At 42.3% G+C, this 5,910-nt stretch overlaps 1 pseudogene; it reads right to left on the bottom strand.

The window, feature by feature from the left end:
* Positions 1-5,120: 5,120 nt before the first annotated feature.
* Positions 5,121-5,487, bottom strand: LOC102494060 (prefoldin subunit 1 pseudogene; annotated as a pseudogene).
* Positions 5,488-5,910: the final 423 nt, after the last annotated feature.

Below are 5,910 nucleotides of genomic sequence, written 5' to 3'. Positions count from 1 at the left end.
TGTTTTCAAGAGACTGAGATAGAGTTCTCCAAGAACTATTCCTGTATCTATGTTAGAAATTGGCTGTGGCTAACTTGGCTTGAAGACATACTGAAAGCTTTGAAACTTTTCCTCCAAAAATTTCTTCTGCTTCTCTCTGCATTTTCTGACTTTCTCTTCCAACCCAGGGTTCTGAGCTGGGTGTGTCCTTTGAGGGTGGTATATTGATTCCTTATCTCTGCCAACGACATATATAAGGGAGGAACGCATGGTGCTTACCTGTTACCAGGTTTATAAACAACCCCGAACATGGGAACTCTCTGTCCTCAGAGGCCTCAGCCCTGCCAAGTACAGGCTCTGAAGCTCATGGACTCAGTCCCACCCATTCATGGAGTCAGCTATAAACAGGCTTGCTCTTTGTCAGGGACTCTCTTCCACCTATCAGGGACTGTCCTCCACCAAGAAGTGAGGTCTGATATGTGTCCTGCTACCATCATTGTCATCTCCGTTTCCAGGGTGCCTGGGTCAACCCCAGATACCTGTGAGCTATTTTGTTAGCTTGGAACCCTGCATTTCTTAATTTCCAGATTATACACTCCTTCTTCCAATACATGCAAGCTGGACCCTGTCTTAGTCCATGCTGCTGTCACAAACTACCTGAAACTATGTGGCGGGCACTACATACAGAAGCCATCTTGAGCTATCCGCCATCTTGAGATATCCACCATCTTGGAAAACATTAGACTTCACATCCTCACTGAGCAAACTGTTTCTCAGAAATCATGTGACCAACCGTTCTTCCTGGGGGCGGTTGGGTTTCTAGGCAACGGGAGAGATCCACCCACACCAATGATTGGTTCATGCTGTTCTATCTCATTTGCATTTAGGGCAACCAATCGGTGCCCATCAGCCTGCATATAACTTGCCATTTTTCTTCAATAAATGGAGGAAGAAGAAGAAGACTTGATCAGCACCTCGTATTGTCTCCACTCTGTGTGTGTGTGTGTGTGTGTGTGTGTGTGTGCGCGTGTGTGCGTGTGTTTGTCCCATCTCTCACTCCCTCTCTCAGAGAATCTGCTCGACTGTCCCCTGGGTCAGGACAAAACTGCGTAATTTATAAAGAACATGCATTTATTTCTCACCATTCTGGAGTCTTTAAGTCTAAGATCTGGAAGTCTAAGACCTGCAGTTTCAATGGCTGGTGGGGCTTGGTCTCTGCTTCCAAGATGGCACCTCGAATGCTGCATCCTTGGAAGTGGATGAATGCCATATCCTCACATGGTGGAAGGCAGAAGGACTGAATACTTTGTGAAGCCTCTTTTATAAAGGCCTTAGTCCTACTCACAAAGGAAGACTCCTCATGACTGAGTCACCTCCTAAAGGTCCCATCTTTTAATACTGTTGCTTTGGAGATTAAGTTTTAACATGAATTTTGGAAAAGACACAATCACAAAACCACAGCAGCCCCCAAATTCAACCCATTGGCTAGAACATTTGCTGACCTTAGACCAATGTGGTCCAATAGAAATACAATATGAGTCATGCCTACAAGCCCCAAAGCCACACATGTAACTTTATTTTTTCTAGTGGTCCCATTAAAAAAAAGTAAAAAGGAACAGATGAAGTTAATTTTAATAATATATTTAATTTAGCCAATTTTAACCAGAGTGTTATCATTAAACATATTGGCAATATAAGAAAGATGATTGAGATGTTTTACTTTTTTTAAAAAAAGTCTAAGTCTTTGAAATCCTGTATAGATTTTTTTTGGGGGGGTGGGGAGAGGTTTTTGCTATAGGGCATGTGTACTTGCCCTCCCTCCGGGGGTGATGGCCACATTGCATGTGCACCCCCTCCGGGGGTTACGGCCATATTGCAATCCCTTCTCTTCCATTCTCTTCTTGGGATCCTGGACACACACGCACACGTGCCTGGTGTGAGTTTAAGCCACCGGGTCCAGGACTCAAGCCATGGTCGACTACATGGGAGTCTAGCAACATAGCCATTACGCTAACTGCTGGTCCCAAAATCCTGTATAGATTTTATACTTACTCTATATTTCAATGTGGACAAGCCTTGTGCTGCTGATGACTACCATACTGAGCAATACAGGTACTGACCCAACACTTGTTAATTCAGACATTATCCCAGCCTGGAAGGAGAACCCAGACTTGAGGTGCCCGACATTCTCTGAAAGGACATCTCTAATGGAAGATCACTGTCCCTCAGCCCACTCCCTGCCTTTCCTTGAGGATTGAAATCAGCCTGCAAAGAACAGTAATTATAGTTTACCATGGGCCAGGCTGTGTGCTAAGAACTTTACAAGCGTTATCTCATTTTATCCTAAGAACAATTTGGAGGTTCTTTTATTACCTCAGAGGCATGAAAAGTTACGTAAGTTGTCCAAGGTCAGAGAATTGCTAAGTGGTGCTGCCAGGATTTAAAACCAGTTTTGTCTTACCCTGTAGTTCTAGCTCTTAACTGATATACTATATCCCTTTCTCTTGCCTGCTTGGACATTGGGACTTAGATAACTGCCATCTCCCAAGAACCTGTCCCATAGCTGGATCTGCCTGTCTTTCCTAGCCAGGCCTGTTTCTGTTCACTCACCTTTCTTGACTGACTCATTCTGGACACTTCAGCACACTCCACTGCTAAGCCATGTAAGTTATGGTGGTGACACACCTCTATGACATAGGATCCTAGGAAAAACAGATCCCTGTGAGTTGGCATGGTGCTCTTTCCCCTTCTCTGCTTGGAAAAGCTGGTGCCCTAAGTTTCTGGTAGGCTTGCAGCTAATGAACACAGGAGTATGGACTTTGAAAGCACACCCAAAGCTGTGTGCTTGGCTAATGGAGACGTACTGCACGTCTCAGGAGCTTGTCTCAGGTCTCTGGGGATAGGGAGCCTCTCATGTTAAACAGCTGGTTTAGCACATTGTCTGCCCTGTGAGCGGGTGCAGCAGAAAGCTCTTAGGAAAATCCTTAGGGACTGGAAGAATGTTTGCTACAAGATGTATTTTTCTTGGTGCAAACTCTCCCAGTCGGTCTGGTTTTCTCCTGGGAGGATAGAAGGGCTGCAAGGAGGAGCATTGAGGATGCAGAGAGCTGTGGGGAGCTCATGAACCTTCAGAACCTCTGTGAGCACTCACTGTGGTAGAATGTTCAGCTATGTTCTAGCAGGATTTCCTCCATTCCTTGTGAGTAAGATATAATGTGCTATCTCAGCTAGCTCACTGCAGACCTGGGAGAGACAGGAGTCTAGGACAACACAGAATCTCTACATGCAGGAAGTTTGTGCATTAAAATACCACATATGACTTTTGGGAGCAGAATGACTGGGAGCTGTGTGATCTTGGGTGAATCATTCACTGTGAGTCTCAGTTTTTCCACCTCAAAAATTAGGATCCCACTTTACCAGAATGACTGGGTATGGGAAAGTGCCAGCTTGTTTCTAGACAGTGTGTGCTAGCATCCATTCCTCTAAATAAAGGCACACATGGTAAGCAGTAGTGGCTCAGAGAAAGGAGTAATTAATCTGGAGAGAGGATACCATTAAAAAAACTTTATGGAAGAGGTAGTCTGGAGGCTTGACTTTGACAAATGAGAAGTTACAAAGATAGAATTCATGAGTTATTGATGGGTGCTTTTAGTGGAAAGAGGTGAAGTTGTCCCTTTACAAATTATACTTGGTTTGAGTATTTACCAACTCACTGTCTTCCTAGATTCTGAACTTTTCTTGATTCTCCTGAGTCTGAATGAAGTCCCAATCCATGTGTTCCCTCTATACCTTGGAAGGAAAAATGAAGCAAATAAATCACACTATTAAAAAGATAAAATGTCATACAACTGACACCCAGAGTGCTGTGGCTATAGTAGGGTAGAAGCTGAAATTATTTCACACATTCATTCATTCAGTATTCAATATTCATTCATTTATTCAATAATAGATATTGAGTGCTTATCTGAATTAAGAACTATCCTAAGCACTAAAGATCAATCGTATGGAGGACAAGGAAACTCATAGTCTAATGAAAAAAATGAAATATTCCTAATGTATTAGTTTGCTAGGGGTGCCATACAAATTGCTACTACCTGAATGGTTTAAATCACAGTTTATCTTCCCACAGTTCTAAAGGCCTAGAAGTTAAAACTCAAGGTGTTGGCAGGGTCATGCTTTCTTTCTTTAGGCTATAAAGAAGAATCCTTCTTTGCTTTTTCCTGTCTGCCAAGTTCAGGACTCAAACTATGCAGTTAGCAATGTGGAACTCAGCTGCCTTAACTACCATGCCACTTGCTGGGCTGTTAATTAATTTTTAACCAAATTGATTTTGGTGTAATGAAATTTCTCTACATTGAAGGACATTTTATTTATCATTGACAAAATATATATGAACATTGTTGAGGATATTGCTCATTAAATGATAGAATTTTTTCTAAATGAAGATCAGTGGGTAAAATTCTGGGGCCAGCTGGTGGCGTGGCTGTATCGTGCAGGGCCTACTGTGCACTTTGAGTCCCAGACTAGAGGCTTGAAAATTGCACCATGTGCGTGTGCTTGAGTGCCCAGAATCCCAAGAGGAGATGGATAGAAGGGATTGTGGAGTGGCCATCATCAGGGGGTGGGTTGGTGGGTGGGGGTGTGATTTCTCATTTTCCCTCTCTCTGTCTCTCTCCAGCAAGTACATGCGTATTATGGCAAAAACAAAACCAAAAAATCTGATTTGATCTTACTTTGGGGAAGCAGTGAATCTAACAATTTCTCATTGTTGTTTCCATTTTATTTATTTATTTATTTAATTAATATTTTTCAGTGAGACTGGGGCCTTTATTGGTTGAACCAGAGTGTCTAGTAGTTTAGGTGGAGCGTGCCTTTATCCTGGCTCCTATTTGCACTCTCCTAGGAGTTCAGGACTCAGCACAGGAGAGAGAAGTGTCCTGGGAAAGGTGGCAGTCAGAGTCAGGATAAAACATACAGGGCTGGGACCTAAAAGGGACTCAAGGAGAGGAAGGAAATGTGGGGGTGCTAGGCCATCCACATAAAATGTTCTTGGGGGTGAAGAGGAGCTGTTTCCCCAGTAGGCCCTTCTTTACTTGCCAGGAATGGGAAGGCTCAGGAGGAAAGCTCCCCCTAGAGATTCCCTATTGTGCCCTTCAAGCCATCAGCATCTCTTGGATATTGTCTTCAGCTTTCTTAACACTCCGTTCCAAGTAGGATTTTTTTCTGTTCTAGTTCTTTAATTATTTCTTCTGTCATTTTCTATTTTTCTAGCAGCTGATTGTGAATTACATCCTTTGAAGAATTAAACATTCTTCCTACACCTTCATACATATTAGTATCATCTACCAAAGTCATAACCTCTGTATCTGTAAGATGTGCATGTTTTTTCATTCTCTTTAGCTGTTCAATCTGTATGTCTGCAAGCTTCACCTTCTGCTGAATGTCAATAACTTTGGCTTGAAGCTCTGTGAAAGCCTTCTTCAACTTCAGATTCACGGGGGCCGCCATCTTGGTATGCTCTATGCGCCTGCGCAGTCTGTTGTTTCCATTTTAGAATTGGTTGCTGGAAGTTCAGAATAAAAATTTAGATTCACTCCTATTGTGATACATAGGATTTCCTGGCTTGCATTTGTTAAAGCTCACTTTACCCTTGAATCTACTATTCTTAATTCTTCTCCTATGTGCTTCTCAAATGGTTTGTTTTTAATTCAAATTATTGGGTAATGTAGTATTTATAACTTACCCTAAGTATCTTTTTGGAGTCAAGCAGAGTGGTGAATAGACAAATGTTACAATATTTTATAACCTTTGCTATGGAGAAAAGTTAAGGATTTAGAATCAGTAGACTTGCCATAACTCATGTTACTTCTGCAAATCTCAATTTTCTCATCTGTGAAGTAGGGCTAACAATATATTATGTCTCAGAGCATT

Source organism: Tupaia chinensis, unplaced genomic scaffold, assembly GCF_000334495.1.
Source record: "Tupaia chinensis unplaced genomic scaffold, TupChi_1.0 Scaffold000291_1, whole genome shotgun sequence".
In the NCBI taxonomy this organism is placed as follows: domain Eukaryota; kingdom Metazoa; phylum Chordata; class Mammalia; order Scandentia; family Tupaiidae; genus Tupaia; species Tupaia belangeri.
This window is presented reverse-complemented; position numbering and strand designations above follow the sequence as displayed.